Here is a 21123-nt window from a genome sequence, read left to right as displayed (position 1 = left end):
CACTGACCCATGGCCCTACACGGGACAGCACCTGAGACACAGTGGGGGATGTGCAACTGAGCTGACCTCACTACTACACTGAGGCAGAACACTGAGGCATGCAATGGAGTGGCGGGGGAAGCAAAGCAAGGAGCTCCTGAGGGGGTATAAAGGATGGACTTTGGGGCCAGCATGTGGCACCCCATCAGACTCATAAAGAAAATACTCCAAAAGGCCAACAAACAGACCACGAACTACTAACAGATTTTTTTTGCTTTATTTTTGTTTTGATTTTTTCTTTTGTTTCTCTTCTTTTATATTTTGTGTCAGTGGCTTTTTTGTTTGTCAATGTGTCAGTGTTGCTGCTGTCGACGCCATGTTCTTATGTGGCATTTTGGTGTTGTCAAAGCCATCTGCATTTTTATGCACATATTACTATATCTATAGGTGCAGCTAGATAAGATAGGCTGAACAAACAATGTGAGAAGAAAATAACGGGACCAACGGTCCTGGAGGGACATGAGAGTGTGGGAGGTAGGGGAAGGGAAGAGGTGTTGGCCAACCCAGGGACAAGGGAAAAACAAGCGGTTCAAAACCAGTGGAGGGAGGGGATGGGAGGACTGGTAGGGAGTGACCAAGAGCAAGGTAAGTGAGAGGAATTACTGAAACCAGAATGAAGGCTGAACATGGTAGTGGGACAGGAGGAAAGCATAAGGAAATAGAGGAAAGGAGTAGAGGCAAAGGGCATACATAGACGCCTAAATACAGACATGTACATATGTAAATATATTTATGATTATGGGGGAAATAGACCTATGTGCATATACTTATAGGTTCAGTAGTAGGTTAGCAGGTGGACATTGGGCCTCCTCCCCTCAATACAATAGCACCTTGCTCAGCTAAACGGTCATTCCATGATACCCACCTTCCCGACATGATCACTGAAGACAGACGTGTGCATAAGCAAACATGATGAAGAAAGCTGATGGTGCCTGGCTATCAAAAAGATATAGTGTCTGGGGTCTTAAAGGCTTGAAGGCAAACAAGCAGCTATCTAGCTCGGAAGCAACAAAGCCCACAGAGAAGAAGGACACAAGCCTAAGTGAACACGAGATGTTGAAGGGATCAGGTAGCAGACACCAAAGAACAAAAACCATCATTGTGTGATCACCTTGCCCACATAAATGCTGAAGATGAATGTGTGCATAAGTAAGTGTGGTGAAGAAGGCTGATGGTGCCCAGCTATTGAGAGATATAGCATCTGGGGACGTAAAGGCTTGAAAGTAAACAAGCAGCCATCAGAAACAACAAAGCCCACAAGGAAGCAGCACACCAACATGTGTGATCATGAAGGGCCGAGGGGACCAGATTTCAAGCAACAAAGGCAGGAAAAAAAAATCATATCATCGTGAATGAAGGGAGTGCGTGATGGGGACTCAATGCCCATCTGTAGAAAGCTGGACTACCGTGCAGAGGGGTCATGGGGAGGAGATGAGTCACTCAGGGTTCAGTGTAGCAACAATGAAACTCAAAACCTTCCTCTAGTTCTTGAACACTTTCTGCTCCCCAGTTATCATGATCCCAGTTCTACCTTGTGGACCTGGTTAGACCAGAGGATGCACAGCAGTGCAGTATGGATCTGGAAACACAGGGAATCTAGGCCAGATGAACCCCCCAGGACCAGCTGTGAGAGTGGCAACACGGGGAGGGAAGGGAATTTAGAAAGGGGGAAACCGATCTCTGGGATTTACATGTAACCTCCTCTCTGGGGGATGGGCAACAGGAAAGTGGGTGAGGGGAGACGCCAGGCAGTAATAGGATAGATAGGATAGAGTAATAATTTATAAGTTATTAAGGGTTCATGAGGAGGGGGGAGCAGTGAGGGAGGGGGAGGATAAAAAGGAAAACGAGCTGATTCTAGGAACCCAAGTGGAAGGTGAATTTTGAGAATGATGAGGGCAATGAATATATAAGGGTGCTTTACTCAATTGATGTATGTATGGATTGTGATAAGAGTTGTAAGAGCCCCAATAAAGTGATAAAACAAAAAAAGATATATTGCTCAGTTTGGCAAAGTGGTATTCTGTGATGCTCACCCTCCTAACAAAATGGATCATAAGCAAATGTGTTGAAGAAAGCAAATGGTGCCTGGCTATCAAAAGATATAGCATCTGTGGTCTTACAAGTTTAAAGGTAAATAAGCGGCCACCTAGCAGAGAAGCAATAAGCCCACATGGAAGAAACACACCAGCCTGGGTGACCATGAGATATCCTCAGAACAGGGTAACAAGCATCAGAACACTCATAACAAACAAACAAACAAAACCATATCATTGAGAACAAAGGGGGGGTCAGAGCAGAGATCCAGAGTCCACCTGTAGACAATGGGACATCCCCTCACAGAGGGGACGGGACACAGGGAAGGCATGGGTCAACCTGGGTGGAGTAAAGTCCCGATGAAACACACAATATTCCTCTGGCTCCTGGAGGCTTCCTCACCCCCCCCCCCACTATCATGACCCCAGTACTGCCTTTCACTGCTGGTTAGCCGGGAGCATGTGCACAGGTACAGAGAAGAGCTAAGAGCTCAGGACACATGGAATCCAGGAATAGGAATGGAAATAGCAATACCAGAAGAGCAGGGGGAAGGTGGGGAGAGAAGGGGAAGAAGGTGGAATGGATCACAATGAGCTGACACATAAACATGCCCCTCATCCCCACCCCTCCAATGGATGAATAACAGAAACCATGAGTGATGGGAGCCAGCAGTCAATGTAAGATATGAAAATAATAATAGTTTGTAATTGTTCAAGGGGTCACAAGGGTAGGGGGTGGGAGATAGGGAAAAAAGAGGAGCTGATACCAAGGGCCCAATAGAAAGTCAATGTCTAGAAAAGAATGGTGGCAACCTATGTACAAATATGCCTGAGATAATTTGATGTATGGTTTGTTATAAGAGTGGTAAAAGCCCCAATAAAATGATCTTTTAATTAAAAAAAAAAAAAGATTTATTGCTAGACCCAAACCCTGACTTTATGGTTCTGAATTGGAGCATGCAAAATCGCATTCTTAACCAACATAAACACAATATTAATGTTGCTGATTCAAAGATCATACTTTGAGAATTACTGAGATAAATGAATTTGACCGTTCCAGACAGGGAATACTCATTCAAAGATGACTACCTTATTTTCCCTTTCACTTTAAATTTCAACAGGAAGTCTTTCAGTTATGCATCGGTCTGGATTAACCTTTCTTCTGCAAACATTAAATTTTGACACTATTTTGTGTCATTTTCAAGATCTTTTCTTATCATAAAAAGTTTTTTAAAAATAAATTTGATTTAAAATATACTCAAAGCACTCCCATTGAGTCAGTCTTGACTCCAAGTGACTCCCTGTAGATTTCCAAGACAATAACACATTATGGAAGTAGAATGCCCAGTCTTTCTCTGGCAAATCAGCTGGTGGCTTCTAACTGACCAGTATGCAGATTGCAGACGAATGTGGAACTACTGCCCCACCAGGGCTCCCCAAGGACAAAGCAGATTGGATTCCATGGTTGTAAATCCTTGTGGGAGTAGAGAGCCATAAATTTGACTCCATGGTGTAGTTGTTGGTTTTGATCTTCAACCTTGAGGTTAGCAACCCAACCGGACACCACCCGGACTCCTGTGTAACTTACATATGCTATAATTATTTACATAAAATAAAGATGATTTTATAGAGAGATATGTAATTATCTTCATTATTTAACCAGTGCATCTTTCCTTGTCAGAAGAAAGGTGGAGCCTAGATTATCAATCAGAATATAGCAGAGGTTCTCAACCTTCCTAATGCTACAACCCTTTAATACAGTTTCTCATGTTGTGGTGACTCCCCCAACCATCACATTATCTTCATTGCTACTTCATAACTCTAATTTTGCCATTATTAAGAAGCAGGCAACCCCTGTAAAAGGGCAATTCGATCCTGAAAAGGGTAGCGACTCCTGGTTGAGAACTGCTGGAATGTAGACAATGAAACTTCTGGGTGGGCATGCCTTCCCCTGGGGATTTTGGGAATTCCTGCATTTCCTCCTTGGAGTGGGGAGACACACTCGCTCTCTGCTGACTCCCTGAGAGATGGAGTAGCTGACAAAACCATTGGAACTATGCCAGCGTCCTGAGCTAGAGAAGCCCCGCCAGCATTGAGATGCCTGCAATGCCACTGGATCCAAAGCAAAGTACTAAACCTCCTTGTGTTCTCATCCCAGTGAGACAGCCTTCCTTTAAATAAATATGAAAGTTATATTTAGAAGGCTATGTCCTTTGTCATGGGAGGTTGGAGGAGTGTTTAACAAAATAGTTCAAAACAAGTGAAGACATTCCATGCTGTGTAGAGGAAACTGGAGAAATGTAGCATAATTATTTCAAAGAAATTCTCTGCAATGGAATCAGTTTTTAAATATGACAGCCTATGAATCAGTAGGTTTCAAACAATATTTGAAATCATATTAACATTTCTGTAGGAGTCATTGTGTGGTTCAAATTCTAAATGTACTTGGAAAATGTTACTCTTCTAAACCACTGTTTAGAGATTCTGGATGCACATTGGTATTGTCACTGCAAAGAACTAGTTCCCGCTCACTCATTGCCACTGAGGCCTGCTGACCCGAGGGAGTTTCTGAGACTAGCTCTTGACAGGAGTAGCCAGCCCAGTCTTCCTCCTGTGGAGCAGATAGTCGTTTCCACTTGCTGGCCATGCGTATCGCAGACCTACATGTAACCACTGCATCCCCAGGCCATGAAAAGAACTGCAATAAAAACAGATGTGATTTGAAATCAATAAGAAAATTTCTATCTTATATCATTTCAAACCCCTATGGAGAGAAAGACATTTTGTGAGACTAGTATTTTGAAAAACATAATTCAGAAAACACGACACTCACTTTTCATGTATACACATGGTTGCATTTCACAGACCATTATGGGAAAATCTGCATTATATCAAAATGGAGGGTGACCACCTCATCTCATCTGCTCTTTAAGCATCCTGCTGTGGCTAAGCCACCATGGCCTCCCCCTCTCACACATCACCTCAGGAGAACTGGGCCCCAGCTACCCGGAGAGGGGGCCACCTGGTCTTCCAGAGACAGACAGACAAATAGACCTTTTCCCAATGGCTAGGATCTCTTCCCATTCTGGTCTCACCATATTTTCAGGATGAACGACCCCAGGTAATCCCCTTCACAATCCCAAACTATGCTTACAGGTTTTGTCAGGAAGAGAAGTGCCCTGTCCACTGGCAGTAGAGCTTGGGTATGATAGAGGAAATGTATGCTGGATTTCTCTGTTAGCCCATCTCTGACCATTTCCCAGCTCTCAGTGGCCCCCTCAGTCACTATGACCCTATGTGAATCAATAACCCAGAGCTTCTGCCAAGGTCAAGTAGGCCAGGCCCAGCCTCTGCCCTTGTCCTTACACGACAGTTCCTGCCAACTCCACCCCGGTCAGGGAGCCAGCCAGCCTAGCCCTCACTTGTACATGAGAAAATGTAAGAAGCTGCCCAGGGGCCATAGAGCTTGTGTGGAATCCTTAAGGACCCAATCACCTGTCGTAGGATCCTTTTGACCCATGTGGTCTTGTTACTGTTGCCACTGGGGCTGTGGTACTAGGATCAAACCCTTGGAGACTGCTTCCATATTCAAGTACCAAGAATGGACCAGTGTTAGGAGACTGGCTGCCACTGCCGCTGCTGCTGCTGAGTCTTCTGGGGGTAGTCAGCAACCACTGGGTAATATCCCGTCTCCTCTCCACCTCTTCCAGCGACGCTGCCCCTCTGCCAAGTGTCCCTGATGGCTTAGGAGACTGCTCCCTCTCTGTTCATCTATCCAGCGCTTCCCAACCTTCCTAAAGCTGCAACCCTGTAATGCAGTTCCTCATGCGGTGGTCACCCCCAACCATAAAATGATTCCCATCGCTACTTCATCACTGCCATTTTGCAATTGTTATGAATCATCTTATAACTATCTGATAGACAGGATATATTTTCATTGTTATAAATTGAACATAATTAAAGCATAGTGATTAAAATAATATGTAATTGTGTATTATGAAATATTTATTTCTAATTACAAATAAATGCAATTTTGTCTTGAAGCATGGTGGGGTACTCATATGTATCTGCATGTGGTATCTGCATGTGGGCGGACTCACCTGGAGACGGATAGAGGAGCGGTGTCTCAGTTCCTAAGATCATCAGAAATATGTGTTTTCCGATAGTCTTAGATGACCCTGGTGAAAGGGTCGTTTGACCCCCAAAGGGGTTGCAACCCACAGGTTGAGAACCGCACATCTAGGCAGTGAAATATTATATAATTTGAGCTTTCTTTCTATATGCACTGAGGGTGTACTGGTCAGGGGCTCTGTCAGGAACCTCAGCGATCATTACTATCAGATGTGTGTTGTCAATGCTTAAATTAATTGGACTGTGGATTTGTTCACTAATTTCCTAAATGCAAGGTGTCAGATAATGATATAATCAATATTTTGTCCTATTTCTTCCTTCCATATTCACAAGATCTCTGGTGGTGTAGTAGTTATACATTGGGCTGTGATCCACATGGTCAGCAGTTCAAAATCATGAACTTCTCCATGGGAGAAAGACTGGGCTTTCTACTCCTGTAAACAGTTACAGTCTCAAAAATTCACAGGGGATCACTATGAATCAGCACTGACTCAATAGCAGGAAGGTTTGGGGGTTTTGTTTTTGTTTAGTAGAATTTTAAAAATGCAGCTTCTTAGACCGACCGCCAACTTGGAGCTGTAGAATCAGTGTCTACATTTTAGCAAGACCTCCCACTAATTGTGCACACATTAAAATTTAGAATGTACTTGCTTTATGCACGCCATCTTTGAGGTGGTTGATCCAGCTGCATTCATGATGAATTGGAATTAAAAAAATAAATTATTCATTTGCCACTTTGTCTTACTAAGGTGGCTTGGATGTTGTTAGATGTTATGATATTGAAATCAATGCCACAAAAATTTCAGCTATTACCATGGTGCCTATGGTAGATTTTAGCAGTTTCCAGACTAAGGCCAGAAAGATAGGTTTGGTGATCTATGTCTGAAAATTAGCCAATGAAAAAGTTTATAGATAATAGTAGAATATTACCTGCAAACCCAGTGTTGAAAAATGAGCCACTACATTGGAAGGTACGAAACACATACACATTGTCTACAACAATTAACAGAAGCATTCCCAGCCTCATGAGTGTTAACATGGGCCTTGGGAGCGTTCCGTTAGGTTGTGCCTGGCCTCAGCAGGAACGGGAGCCCATCAAGGACAATGAAGAGCAACAACCCCGTGAACTAGTACGAGGATTCTGACACCAGAGTTTCTGTTCGCGGCTGTCGTCTTCCCACAGTGAAGTCTGCCCTCTGCCAGCGGTGCTGGTTCCTAGAACTAAGCAGAATCAATTCTTGTCTACACTACAAGTGGCACTTCAGCCAAGATGAGCTTTGTTAGCGCCAAGTCTGAGTCCCTCTGCAGAAAAACCATTAAGAAGTTATTTACATTGTTATAACCATTGTTTAAGAATGTTAACAATTTCAATTACTCATTTAAATGATTTCAACTAATTTGTATATTAGCCAATTTGTATACCTTGTCACTTTGTTGAATTAATTTTTTTAGCTCTAATACCTTCATTTTGTGCTTAAAACGTGATTAACTCCATCAAAAGCCGACACGAGGAATATTTTTTCCAGGAAAAGCAACTGTCATGGAATTTGAATTAAGATATGAAAGTAAATAAAAATCATCCAGGTAGAATGGAGCAAGAGAAACAGGAGATGAGAGTGCCAAGCAGGAAAAGAAGGAATGGGAGAAATATTGCTGCAATGTACTCAGGAAAATAAATATATGACCAGAGCATGCATGTTTGGAAAAAACATTTGATGGAATAATATAAACCTGATAATGTATCTGTAAGTGTATTCTGCACTGAGAGAAATGCAAATGGTATATTCAATTAGAATGCGGTTGTGTCTGACTAGAGTAGTGCTTCTTCTTTGTACTGTTTCAATCCATGGAAAGGAAGTCAAGACTATTAATTCCAGAATTATTTTTAAAGTTCCTATTGAGATTGCTGTTTGATGGGAAGACATAAAAGGGGAAACAAAGGGAGCTAAGAATCATTTCAGCTTTCTGCCTTGAGACAGAAGGAGAGAAACTGAAATTTTTCAAGGAAAAAAAAGTGGAGGAAATGATACATTCTGCTATAGATCATTTTATGATGAGGTGGATATTAGGTATTCACATGAAACATAATAAAAAATATATGATATTTTTGGAATTTCTTTTCTGTACAGAAATAACTTTATGAACAGATTATCGTTGAGGAGGACCTTGGAATTTGACATATTATTTTGGGGATCAGAGCAGGAATGGAATGGGCAGGCAAACAAAAAAAGAAAGAAAAAAAATGAGCCAGAGTGAGAGACCTAAACAGGCACTTTGATTCTGTAGCCTAAAAATATGCTATGTGAACATTATTCACAATAAGAATGGCAATTATCAGCTACTACATGCTCATTAAACAGATACTTACATATGGGCAAGATGGGACAGAATTCTGCCTCTTTCGAAAGAAAGTCAAAATGTAAATCCTTCCATGTTGGCACCCGAAGATATGCCTGCTTAGTTTTTTTCCCTCAAATAAAGATACTAAAAGTTTGAAGGATTATGGGGAAGATAGCATATGGGTCCCTAATTCCAGTTCTATTTTCTTTGGACCCTTAAAATACTCCTTGGACTATTCTGAAATATGGAAGAAAATAAATTGCTTTAATTATCCTACGACCACTACTAGTGATTATCCAGTTGATCCCAGCTCACATGGAACCCACATTGTCAGAAAAGGACTGTACTCCAAGGTTTCTGAGGATGGATTTTTCATATTGCTAGGCTTTTAGTATAGTTGCTTTTGATGGATTTCCATGTGGTAGTCAAGTATGTCAACCGATTGCAATGCTTAGGTATTCCGTATCCTCTTTAAGCTTGGTCCCCGTTTCATTCACTTGTTCTTCTCTTTCAATCCCTTGCTTTCCCTACTATAGCTTGGTCTTCTTCAACACAAACAAATGTTCTTTACTCATCCAAACACTGCTACAAACTCCTGTCTTTCTAAAGTTTTCTGTCTGATCTATGGGTAATGCTTCTAACCAATGGGTTTGCTTTACAATCATACAATCTGGCCTCTAACTTTAACTTTCTATGCTTACAACTTTACCAAAGGTTATTAAATACATCCCTGCTGCTAATTCCAGGCATTACTTGCTGAGTTAAGAATGAACTTTTGAATCACTGTGTAACAAGATGCCATTTTAAAGATTTGGGGAACCAAATCTGTGGATATTGAAATGTTTCAATTTTTATAATGAAAGACAGTTGATATATCATTATAATCTAAAGTGATTATATAATGATTATATAATCATTATAATCAAACGTTATTAAGTTGCTAATAGGTTTCTTCACAATAATGCTATTCTACCTAAACAGTTAATTTGATCAAATGAAAAGATGAGAGAACTGGCAACTGTCAGGAGAGCCAGCCCCTAACAAATCATTGCGGGTCTGGCAGGCACAATTGGACAGTGATAATATGTAAAGATTATAGTGAATTCATAGAGAATTAGAGAGTTATAAGAGAAAGTGAAATGAAGTCAGACACATTAGATGGTAGCATGCTCACCTCAGTCCCACTTGGTGGTCCACTTGGGGATGTGGAAGGTGGGAATGGCAGAGGAGAGGGAGCGGGGAAGGAGGACAGGTGGAGAGGGGACAGGGGAGAAAGAGTGATTTATTACTAACCAATGTTTATATATATTTTGGGGGTGGGCAAGCCCCCTGATCACAGGTAGACCTACGTTATAGGAAGGGATTGTACTATAGGCAATACAGTAATTGGAGGGGATGATTTAGGGGTACACACACAGTAGGAAGGGGAGGGATTGGGGGCACACATGTGACAAGGTGGAGAGAACCTAAATTCAGAATGGCTGTCTAACTTTGGATGCCACTGAGCAGGTTTGACCACTTCTCTGGCTCTCTATGGAAACAATCACTATCCTTATCAGTCAGGTGTGAGCCCCACCTACAGTGGACCAGCAGTAGTCTGATGACTGAATGCCTTCCAGGAGAATATCTCTAAGTATCTGACATCCCTCCATGTGCTGGCAAACAGCCTGTAATGTTTGGCATATCTTTGGGGGAGAAAAAACTGGGGAAAAGTCTTTTTGGTTATCACAGAGAACCACAGATCAAATTAGGATTGTAAATAAGTATTGTAATCTCTCACCTTTTCACTTGATCAAATAAATTGTTTAGGTAGAATAGCATTATTGTAAAAAAAAAACCTATTAGCCAACTGAATAAAGTATGACATTAGATAATAATGATGTATCAACTTTCATTATAAAAATTGAAACATGCCAATATCCCTAGTTTATAATATAAAAATGGTGTGGAGAATATGATTTTTTCTTAATATTTTCTTTTATTTTGTGCAAGTTTAAAACTGCTTTGAATGAAATGTGTGTGTGACTGTGTGTGTGTGTATATGTATGTGTGACTAGCTATTCTCCAAATAAAACTCAACAATGTCTATAAATGGTCCATTACACTCACCCAGACATTTCTGCAAGAAATATATACTCATCTTCTTTCTCAGTTACAACTACTCTTTCATAGACCAATTACAATTTTGTAAATAGTCACTTTTTTGCACATAAAAGATCATTGTTAAGAGTAGGTATCAGAAAATGGTTCAAATGTTGAGTCTCTTGAAAACTCCTTATTCGAATCTCCATATTGAAGAACCATGTCTGCAGGAATCATGACCAGAACAAGAGGAGCTATTTGTCATCGGATGACCTAAATAGTTCACAATTCAGTCAAATTGCACTTCACGGAGGGACAGTCCTTTCTAGCCTCACCAAGGCAATAGTTTCTCCCACAAAGTTGACCCAAGGAACAGAGTAGGGAGAGCAAAACAGCCATCTAACAATGTGGTTTGCTCCCACACTAACTTGATAAGATCTTAGATAGTGTAAGAGAGCAGCAAAACCAAGACATTCACAGAAACAAACAAAATAAGTAGCTCAAGAGGATATAATATGCTTTTCATAACTCCTTTTGTCTCTGGCTAAAGAGCCTATTCATTTTCTGTCTAGATTTTTGTTAAAACAGAGTACACCACGTACGCACTAGATCTAGGCACCTTCCTCATCCCATCACCACTGAAACAAAAAGGAGGGAAGAGGATGAAGTGTGATCTATTAATACCATAACCTGAGTGAAGTAGTTAAGTAAAAGTCTCACACAGATGCTAACTGTACTTCATAAGCTTCTTAGTTCACATGTTGTTTCTTTTTAAAACCTGTGGTTAAAAGAATGAAAACCAGCCCACTCTCTGTCTACTTTTCTACCATACTCCACACTCTCGACACAGTCCCTTGACAGAGTTCATCCAGAATAATAGCTTAATTTTTAATTCTTTCTAATTTTCCTCTGAATACCCCTTAGAGTAAAATAGAAACAGACCCACAATGGTTTCAGATAATAGACCATTTAGACTTATTTAGTATCTGAGAAAATAAAAGATAAAAAAAATACTGCTATCTATTTTTATAGAGAGAATATGATTATTTCCAATACATACAACTATCAGAGTTCTATAAATAAATAAGAAAAAGATAACTTAATAGAAAAGTGGGCATGAAACTTGAATAGTCATTTCATATTGGATGCTCTCCAAAGTCATTAATTTATTTCAAAAAGTGCTCAGTCTCATTAGTCATTAAGAAAGTGCACATGAAAACAGCAATTATGTCCCTCTACAAGTGTATCAGATATAAAAATTGAAAAGACTAGCAATAGGAATTAAAGCAGCAGGAATTCTGCTGTAAGTGCACATGGGTGTTTATATACATTTCTCGGTAGTTTGGAAAAACACTGACCATACTTTCTATTGGTAAACAAAATGTTTACATATGTGCATATGTACAATATGGGCCCACAATTTTAATTTTATGAATACATACTCATACGTGCAGATGACATGTATAAAAATGTTCACAGTACATTTTCTTAAAGTCAAAAATAGCAACCAGACACATATTTATGAATAGTACAACACGTCAATATTGAGAGCTTTCCTCAGACACAGCATTCTGTACAGCCAGAATATGAGCACCGTGATCCCAAACAGCAGCTGGAACATGCCTTGCAAGCAAAAATGCACAAAACAACTTGGGAACTGAAATTAAAAGATAAAGGAATTTTTCCACAAACTTTTAAAAACTCCTTATATATGATGTATAAATAAATTTAAATTTTTGGAATGAAAGAAGGTGTGATAATTGCAAATTAGTGAGATGGGGTTTTCTGGAGTTCTTATAATATTTCATTTAGTGATCTGTGTAGTGGCTATATAGACACACTCACTATTTGTTTATCCACTGAACATATATTATGACATGTATATTTTGATGTATTTGTAGTCTGTTGTAATGACATTTTAAACTGCTCTTGAGGTTTATTGAAAATAATATGCAAACCACACTGGAAGAGAGTGCATGAGAAGTTAGGGGAACCTCCCTCAGATGCCTAGTCTGTCGTAACAGAAGCACTACAACTGAATGGCTTTAACCACAAAAAGTTTTCTCACGGTTAAGCAGGCAAGAAGTCTGAATTCAGAGCATTAAGTTTCGGGGAGGACATGGACAGTGGGTTCTGGGAGAGGCCCCAGGCCTCCTTCCAATATCTGTGGTACCAGCGCTTCTTGGAGGTCTCCACGTGTCTAGGCTTGTCTCCCACTAGGTTCAGGGCACTGTCAGCTGTGGTTTTGGGCATCAAAAGGACACGCTGCACTACTGACTCTTAGTGGTAATGTTTGCTTTCTATGCTTACTTCTTTACTTTCTTTTTCTGCTTTGCTTGCTTTGTTTACTTTAGTTCCAAAAGAGAATAAATGAAGATGCAACCTGATTTTGTAAATTGTATTCTACTCATTTATATTAATAATAAAAAATGTAATCCTTTTGTGGCCGAGTCAAGAGGCAGTTGTGGAAACAGAGCGAGGGACTCGTGCATGGTTCAACACCAGGGAGAGTGTGTGTGTGTCAGGGTTATAGCCTTTCACCATTTGATTCCATCTGTATGTTGAGCAAATAATAGGAGAAGCTGGATTATATGATGAAGAATTCCATCAGGATTGGAACTAGGCTGATTCACAACCTACAATATGCAAATGACACACCTTGCTTGCTGAAAGCAAGGAGCGCTGGAAGCACTTGCTGTTGAAGATCAAGAATTGCAGCCTTCGGTGTGGACTACATCTCCATGTAAAGAAAACAAAATCTCACAACTAGGCGAACAGGTAGCATCATGGTAATTGGAGACAAAAATGGAAACTCTGAAGGACTTCTTATTTCTAGGATCTGCGACCAATGCTTATGGAAGCAGCAGTTACAAGGCTTAATAACGCAATGCATTGACTGAATCTGCTGCACAAGAGCTCTTTAAAGGTTTGAAAAGCAAGGACGTTACTTTGAGAACTCCGGTGCATCAGGATCAAGCCAGGGCATTTTCAATTGCTTCGTATGCATGTGAAAGTTGCACATTAAATAAGGAAGATCAAAGAAGAATCGGTGCCTTTGAATTGTGGTGCTGGAGAAGATTGAAAGCACCAGGACCATCAAGAGACCAAACTTGAAAGAAGTAAAGCCAGAGTGCTCCTGAGAAGCCAGGACAGGGAGACTTTGGTTCATGTTCTTTGGGCCTGCTGTCAGGAGAAACCAGTCCCTGGAAAATGATGTCATGCTCAGTAAAGTAGAACCCAAAACCAAACTCAGGGCCAGCAAGCAGACGTGGACTCAGCGGGTCTCTGAGGACAGGCTATATCTGCTCCGGGGACTTTCCAAGCCTATAACTCTTTGAGTCCCGTCTTTCTCCTGCAGGGGCTGGTGGTTTCAAACTGTTGGCTTTTCTGATCACAGTCCAAGGAGTAACTACTACACTCCCGGGTTCCTTTGGTAAATTAAGAGGCAGCAGAAAAGAAGGTGGCCCTCGATGAGATGGGCTGACACAATGGCTGCAGCAATAGCACTGCAAACATATAAACATGTGAGGGCGGCACAGGATAGGCAGCGTTTTGCTGTTCGTAGGGTCTGTGAGTTAAAGCCAGCTTGTGGACACCTAACAGTGGCAGCACTCTCTCTGACATAACCCAGCTCTGCCTCTATAAACATAAGCTAGTGGAGAATCACAAAATGAGAATCATACTTGGAGGGGACACAGTTCGATCTATGACAATAACATCTTCCAATTTTTATCTTTAATACAATTGTTTGATTTGCTTATTTTGCACCAAAGCACAAAAAATTTATCCATAATTAGGTCATTTTATAAATATTTACTTACCTCGGTTTTTTAAAAGAAGTTAAACATTACATTCTTATACTTTTATTTATCACCTTTATTCTATCTTGCATGAGAGCGAGTTCAATGCTCTGCCTGAAGGGTGACTAACGATCATTGTCTGGTGAGTGCCACCAGCCCCTTTTAGGATATGGAGTCTGGTCTACATTTCTTACTTCCTTTAGCCGAGACTGTCTAACGTGATCTTGCTCAGAGCCGTTCGTGGTGATAACTGGGCACTATCTAGTTCTTCTTGCCTCAGGGTTATGGAGACTGAAGTATTTTAATAATAACACAAAGTATGAAACCATATTTAGTTGTAGTGAGTTTCAAAATTTTGCCATATTTGCTTTAAAATTAAAAAAAATAGTATGTATAACAACTTAGCCTGACAATATTTTGTAATTCATTTCCCCTGCTTCCTAGAAGTAAAAACAATGCATTTCTAATGTTTTCCTTTTAATGTGCTTAAGTCAATTGCATGCATACATCAAGTAAATTATTTATAATAGTGTTTTATTCTTTAAAATTACATAATATGTTATATTTGTATATCATGCTGTTTTCTGTCAACATGATGATTGGGGAATTTATCAAGCTGGATATGTATATTGCTCAAGTAAACTTATTTTATCATTTTTGGTGTAAAATTTTCAGTTTGTTTATGGAATCTCCACTTGATGAATTTATGTTGGTTTTATGTATATATTGCTTAGACAGACTATCATACAATGAGCATGCTTATCTCTTTTTATAAGCACATATCTGAGAGATAATCGAGGGCATTTCACTAGAAGTGGAATGCCTGAGTCATAGCGCACAGCCATTTATTGAGAATTGTATAATATTTCAACCTTAGATATTTTACTTAACATAGTTAGAAAAACCTTTCCTACAAACTGCACTTGGCCTAAGGTACTTCACTGAGTGTCGTTTCTATGAATTTTTTATACCTTGCCGTGTTGCTCTGAAGTAGACAGGTTGGATGTGAATGTCACCAGATAATGTTGAGAATCTTCTTCCATTTACCTGACAGTTTTCAGTGAAAAGCTAGAACCTGCTTAACCAATTATTCAATAAAGACATCCTGAGACTGCCTTAATGCTCAATGAATGTCATTGTGCTGTTTGCTTATGGGCAATACTTGTTTCCCACGGTCACCTTGAAAATTGAGCGAATGTAAAGCATTTATACATGAATCCCCAAAGTGTGAATTCCAAAGCCGGAGGTATATATTATCTATGGATTCTGATCTGAAATAGGACACTACGAAGGCAATGGGTTCTACACTGCTGTGGTCTCATGGCTCGTGTGCCTTCTAATTCGAGATTGCTCTCTTTTCCTTTGACTTGGAGTGGGTAACTCTTCCTTTGACTTGGAGTGGGTAACTGTCTGCACCGCTTCAGAGTGAAATAAACAGCATTTCAGGTGGCAATGTCAGATAACTTTCTAAATGTATGAGATACTTTCCATATCATCAGAATGAATGAATGTGTTTTCAAGATAATGCACATCACAATCCAGATTGGTTAGAGTTACAATCTCTAAAATATTTTATTTTTTATTTAATGAATGTGACATGAATTTTTTTCATTTAATTCACTAGATCACTGTAATAGTTAACCACTTTTCATGTGTGATAGTCCATGTGGATTTCCTCTGTATTTAATTTTGCTTCAATAATTTACCAATTTCTAAGAAGTTTTAGTGGAGGCATCTTATTTTATATATTCTTAATTAGTATATATATATGATTAAGTTATGTTAAATTCGTGTAATGCCTTAGGTCTTGATTGGCACATTGTCCTCTTCCACTGGCTCCAACATAAGAGTAATTATAAGAATAGCCTAGGATTGGCACTGTTTTGTTCTATTTTACACAGGCTCAAGCTGCATACATGGTGATATCTGTTTTCTTCTTTTTTTACATGTGTTAAATTTATATATGACATCTCATGTGATGCAAAACAGCACAATAGACAAGGGGGGTAGCCCAGAAAAACCAGAATTGTTCTCAGTGGAGCGGAGCTTTCATTGTATGCATTTTTCCCTGCTAGATGAGCATCAAGCAACTCCTTCTAAGTCAGTGCACACAGTGGCATTGCCTGGGAAGGTGCTCTGTAATCACAGTGAAATTTTTATTAAAGCAGTTTTGCTTAAACTTTGCTTTTTGTGGTGGCAAATTTAAGAGAACAGCCTGTGGTTGTGGTTTTATCATTTTACTAATTTGGTTAAATTTTTAATAATATAATAATATATTATTAATGTAATAATATATTATTTATATATATATATTATTTTACACATATACTTTAAGAATTCAGATATGTTTGGTTTCCTGAACATTTGAAAAGTGAAATCATGGAATATGCACATTCAGGTGATGATAACATCATGAATAACAAAAGCATTATTGAAAATCAATATACAAATTGCATATCAGTTAAAGTTGAATACTATTTTTTTTTAGAATGCTCAAGATTTAGATGCAAAAATGATGTACCAAGATTTAGGAGATTCTCAAAACTATACTAATCACTGAGGATATAAAAATATATCAAGAAAATAAGCATTAAGACAATAATGAAGTTTATTTTAAAATTATTAAGTCATATAAAATTAAAATCAGGGAATTCCATTTCAATTATGCATAAAACAGGAACTCACAAACCCAAATGTACTTTTCAAAGAAATAGAAATTAATCTTTTCAAACGGCCATTTTTAAAGGAAACTTCATATTTTCATAAGGAAACACATAATGTTTTTCATTGAAGAGTCCTTAAGAACTTAAAGTTGAATACAAATATACTGTTTACATTTAGTAAGAAAAGTAAGTAAAACACCGTCAATATACACAATGGACTGCTGTGAATTGGTCCAAGTCAATGACCTAGATAGGACCAAGGACAGATCTGCCAGATTTATGTTGATTTGAAAGAGAAAAAACAGGTACATTAACATAAATACTTACACTATTTAAGTCTTGTAAGAATGGGAATGTGAAAAGATATAAAGGTTTTATTCCTAATAAAGATTTGTTCTAGAGCAGCAAAGCACAGTTTGCTAATTTCAAGTTATAGAGAAAAAGAGAGGTTTATTCAAAGGAAGCACTGGAGAAGACGTCAGAACCAAGCACAGGATGTCCTAAGGGAATCGAGTTTGAAACCAGACACCATAGAGGTGCTCACTCTTAGGTGCCAACAGGTACCTCTGCTGCAGATGCACTTCTGAGCTTGGACACTGTCACACTGACTCCTGCAGATAGAGCAGACGCTGCCGCCGAGTTGACCAGGGCTGCTCTGGGCAGCTGCTGCTGCTGTGGCTGCAGATGGAATGAACGCTATCTTGCTCATGCCATTCAGACTAGTGCTCTGCAGTGTTCGCTGTGTACTCCTGAGGAGTTGGCTAGCCTTCTGGAAGTAAGTCACGCATGGCCTTTCCATGCTAGAATGATCACATATGATAGCCACACCAGGTAGAGTAGATTTAATAGTGTGTTTTTTTTTTTTGCCAGAGTATATTTATCAGTTTTCTTGACATTTCTAGCAGCTGTTACTGTCCTTGAGGCAGGGATGCCAGTCCTTTGATTTACAATGCAGGTTCTTATGAAAGGGATTTCTCCTGGGTCCTAGAATCTGCGTGTGGACCCTCGTGGTCCGCCTCGTCTTTCTTTCTTTTACATAGAGATCTTTCTTTAACATAGGACTTTTCATATCTGGGTGGTTCTCCTTCTGTGTCAGCTTTGGAGGCAATTATGCTGGGCTAATTGAGAAGAGTCTCAGACAGCTTCTTAGATGATTCAATAGAGGGTCTCAGCCAATACCTTAAACTTAGGAATTCAAATTTGACAAGATCTCCCATCTCAAAGCTGTTTGTGGTTTCTCTGTGAGAGAACAAGTGGACATGCGGCCTCTATTCGTTCCAGCAGGAGATTTCACTGACCCTGGGTCATCAAAAGCCTGCCGTCTCTCTGGCTTGCGGTTTCCTGAGTGACACTCAATATTTGGCTTCAGTCAGATATCAAGACATACATTTTGTGTGCGTGATTTTATTTATTTCCATTGGGTCCTGACCAAATTGACACTCATCAGTGCACATGTCCTTCACCTGTGGAACGAGCGTGCTGAAAGAGACACGCATTCTAGACATAAGCTGGACTCCAGGCATGAGTGGATTAGTCCACCTTGTCTTTTTAACGCTTCAGGTCGTCGTCGTCGGCAGTTCTTTACTCACGGATAGATAGATTTCCAATTAGGGGAGCAGCAAACTTGACTCACAGGCCAAGCACTGAGCCACATCCAGGGATGTGCTGTGCTGGTTTTGCTCTGAGTGCTCAGGTCAGTGAAGTTTCAGCTTGGGCTGCAACAGTAAGACAGCAAGAAGAACAGTCTACACTTTCCAAGCATTATGTTCTGGAGCTTTTAAGGGTAGTCATTGGTTATAAAAAATAATTTCTCCACAGATTTATTCTCAAAAACTCTCTCCCCAAAAGAAGCACTGGGCAGTGGGGCATGTACAGGATTTATATGGCAAGCTTTATTTCCCAACTCCACAATGTAGGCGCTGTGGAAATAGGCAGGGCACCACCTTTTCCTGTGATCTCCATAGCTTAGTCTTTGTGAGAGTGTCTGAGCCAGGAGGGGGATGAGTGAAAACTGCATCGGGTGATTCGCAACCACTTCTCTGTTAGTCTGTTGTACTCAAGGTGGTTTGTGTGTTGTAGTGGTGTTTGAAGTTGTGTCACTCGTATTACAAACATCAGCAGGGTGACCCATAGGCAACAGGTTTCAGCAGAATTTCTAGACCAAGAACAGACTACAAAAAAGGAATAAGCTGTCCACTTCAGAAGAATTTTCCACTGAAAACATTCACAATTACACTGAGCTATTGCCAGAAATAGTGGCAGTTAATAAGCCCTGTAGTTCAGAAGGTACTCAGAATATGACCGAGGAAGAGCATCTTTCTCAAACATGTGTAGACAATAATGATGTGGACTGAGTTAAGCCTTCAAGACTTTCTTCTGATAAAGCAAAATATCTAGCCATCATTGGAGCTGGGAATGTGAAGCATGGATCTAGGAAAATAGGAAGTTTTCAAAAATGAAATGAAACCCATCAAGATTGATGTCTTAACTGTTAGTGAGGTGAAATGGTCTGGTATTGGCCATTTTGAATCAGACAATGCGTGGTTTGGTATTCAAGGAATGGCAAATTTAAGAGAAATAGTGTCACATTCTTGTCAAAAATGACATTACAAGATCTACGTTACAGTAAAATGCTGTCTGTAAGAATAGTTCTTCATGTGTTGTCATTCTTATTACAATGCTCTTTAACACTGGTAAGTGTCAGGGAAAGTATTTCTTTCAGCTCTATGTATACTGTACATCAGCATTTCACTTGTGTCTTTTATTCTTTATTTACATGAACTGAGTTTTTTATGTTGCACCAAATCATAGAGTTGCGTGTATTTGGCTGTATTTCAACATCGAATGAGAGTCGTATATTTGAGATTGTACTGAAGATATAAATAAGATCTGATGTACATCTTCAGTACAATTGTGTCTGTAATAAGACAATATCTATAAACATACAAGGAAATCCAGACAACACAACTATTATTCAAATTTATATATCAGCCACTAAATTTATAAATGAAGATATTGAAAATTTTACCAACATATTTCGTCTCAAATTGATCAAGGATGCAATAAAGCTGCATTGATAATTATAGGTGATGAATATGGAAGATGGAAACAAAGAATAATAAATGTTTTTACAGATTTTATTACTAGAAAATTATATTCAAAGGTGTTTACTTAATTACAATAACACACTAAATTTAAATAAAGCTAAATTGAAAATAAACCTATAAGAATCAGTGTAAAAAACGATTAAATGTTGGTGTTTGGAGGATGTATTGTACAAGAAAATAAATGTAAGTCTAGTACAGTAGTGAAGAGTCTTTATATATTGCTCTGCCCCTCATTACACTCTCTTCTTTTTTTCTGATGGGCTATGTGATTCATTCCAGTTGCCACACAATGCTAAGAGTATGATGCTTATTAGGGAAGTGTTAGCAGGTTATAATTCAAATAAGAAATGCTCAGGATACTGTTATTTAGTTGGTACAGTTTCCTTTCTGCTGGGTCTGCAGACTGGTGTCTCTCTGGCCCGCTATCACTTGGCCTGGTCATTTTCTTGCTTGGACGTGCTGCACAGCTCTTCCTGAGTTGCCAATAAACGCCAAAGGCATGCCACTTCCCTCTAGCCTCAGCCTAAGGCACTCAGTTTCAGCTCTGTGTGTCTCCAAACCCACAGCTCTCAATTCAGTGCCCAAAGGGTCTCTGCTCCAAAAGTTAGCCTCTTGCCCTAAGCCACTTAACTTTACTTGCTCTGCAGACTGGAAACTGCACCACCCTAGTCCATGTTCTGACTGCTGGTTCTGGGATGCTTCTCCTTTGCCACACCTCAGGTGTCAAAACACTGTCTTGGCTCATAGAGGTTCAATGTGCAGGGATCTCAGGTATATATTATATTGGCAGAATATAATATATGTAGTTGTATATATTGCATATAATGGTATACCACCAAATTATATGATTCATTTGTGTCAAAATCAAAGGTGATTAACAAGAAAGCATATCAAATAAGTATGTTATATCATCCGACTGTGTGGA

Source organism: Tenrec ecaudatus, chromosome 5 (assembly GCF_050624435.1).
Source record: "Tenrec ecaudatus isolate mTenEca1 chromosome 5, mTenEca1.hap1, whole genome shotgun sequence".
Taxonomy (NCBI): domain Eukaryota; kingdom Metazoa; phylum Chordata; class Mammalia; order Afrosoricida; family Tenrecidae; genus Tenrec; species Tenrec ecaudatus.
Note: the sequence above shows the minus strand (reverse complement) of the source record.